We start from the raw sequence: 1,856 nt of genomic DNA, 5'->3' as shown, positions 1-1,856 counted from the left end.
TAATACGGAATTTGTTTAATCCTTTTCCAGTGTATTAAAAAGGAAAAAGTCAAGAGCAGCTAGGCCGGGGACAGGGTGGGGGTGGGGGAAGGGCTCGGTTGGAGGCCCTGGCTTGTGCCCCCGCAGGGTTCAGGCCAGAGATGGGAAAGATGAATTTTACTAAAAGGAAACAGGAAGAATGGGCAGGAGAGAGGAAGGAGTTCCTTCAGGAGCCTGGTAGCAGAGCTGGGTCTGGAACTCAGCCCTGAGGGCACTCTGTAGCCAGGAGTCAGGGATATCCGACATCGGCTATGGGAAGCCAGATGATATGCCTGGGATGGTGGAGACCAAGGACCTGGCGCAGCTGCGGCAGCTCAACCTGGAGCTTCTGAGGCAGCTGTGGGTTGGGCAGGATGCCATGCGGTGGTCGGTGGCCAAGGCAGCCTCAGAGACGCCTTCAATGGCCCAGCGAACCTCCTCCCCACGGGATGCCAACCAAGAGGACTCCTGCGACATGTCCTCTCCTGGCGGGGCCAGCTCGGGGGTGATCTCTCTCCCACCTGTCAAGGAGCCCCTGTGCCCACTGAGGCCCTGCGTGGCACCGTTGCTGACCACCTCAGACTCGAATGACTCAGAGCGATCAGCAGAGCTGGAGGCACAGGCCCCGAGGTCCATCCAGGATCAACAAAGAAAGCTGCCCAAGCTAAGAGTGACCTTCAACAAGGAGTCTCCAGTGCTTGAGAGGAGATGGCGCCTCAGACCCTACCTGGGCTATGACTGGATTGCAGGGTCTCTGAACAACAGCTCGCCCATCAGCAGCAAGCCCGAGGCCTTCTTCTGGAAGCTGCAGGAGTTCCAGAAACCTCCAAGGAGGAGTGTATTCAGAGTGAGCCCGAACCCCAGTTCCCAGGCTGGCGGGAGAGCGACAGTGCCCGGGAAGACCACGAATGTGTGTACTGTTACCGTGTCAACCGGCGTCTGTTCCTGGTTACTTCGGACCCTGGCACCCCGTGTCGCCTGTGCAGGACACCCCGGGACCAGCGGGGCCCCAAGACACTGGCAGACCCAGCACAGGTCCGCGAGAGCATCCCACAGTCCATCCTGAACCCACCCCACCTCTACCGCGTCCACAGGCGGAAGAGCTTTGAGGCCTCCGACACACTGGCCCTGCCCCGGCACTGTCTGCTGGGCTGGGACATTCTCCCTCAAAAATCCAAGGAAAGCTTCGGTCCCCAGGGCCTGGACCTCTGGTCCTGTGTCACCTCCGAGGCCCAGCACCAGAAGCTGTTGGCTGGCCCTTCCCACCTGGCCCAGCCAGTGCGGGTCCCGTTCCCCACCCCTATCTGGTCAGAACCCCAGGTGCCCCAGCCCCGCCCGTGCATCCTGATTGAAGACCTGAGGACTGGCCACTTGTAGGACAGTGCTCCTGCCATCGCCTGTAGCCTCTTCCCTCTGGCAGGGGTACCCATGAGAGGGGAGCCTTGCCCAGCCTCAATAGAGGTAGACTCAGGCCCCACCCTCCTAGGTGGGGCCGGTGGGTAGGCCCAGGCCTGTCTCCTTCCTGGACTCAGAAGGGTTGACAGGTGGGAGGTAAGGGCATTCTGTCTGGTGTGTTTGGAAATAAAGCCCAGTGCTGTCTGTACCTCCAGGAAAAAGAAAAAGAAAAAGTCTTTTATATATGCTGTCTTAGTCAAATAAGCTTGACAACCTTCCCAGGTTTTGAATTTTAAGAAACTTTTCTTGACATAGAATTGGCTTTAAGTCATTCTAATAGGCCCAGTTTGCCCTACAGAAACATTACAATCACTGGGGTCACTCTCTGCATCAGACCAGTGTTTGTTCCTCTTCCGCTGAGGGAAATTTACATAGGCAGTGCA

At 57.7% G+C, this 1,856-nt stretch overlaps 1 pseudogene across 1 annotated transcript; it reads left to right on the top strand.

Annotated features, from left to right (window-relative positions):
- The first annotated feature begins 307 nt into the window (after positions 1–307).
- Positions 308–1,559, top strand: LOC307100511 (migration and invasion-inhibitory protein-like; annotated as a pseudogene). The gene has a single exon. The product of its transcript is annotated as a migration and invasion-inhibitory protein-like (transcript).
- The last annotated feature ends 297 nt before the right edge of the window (positions 1,560–1,856 follow it).

The sequence above is a fragment of the Cnephaeus nilssonii genome, assembly GCF_951640355.1.
Source record: "Cnephaeus nilssonii genome assembly, chromosome: 5".
Lineage (NCBI taxonomy): Eukaryota > Metazoa > Chordata > Mammalia > Chiroptera > Vespertilionidae > Cnephaeus > Cnephaeus nilssonii.
The sequence above is the reverse complement of the archived record's forward strand: the minus strand, read 5'-3'. Positions and strand labels throughout refer to the sequence as shown.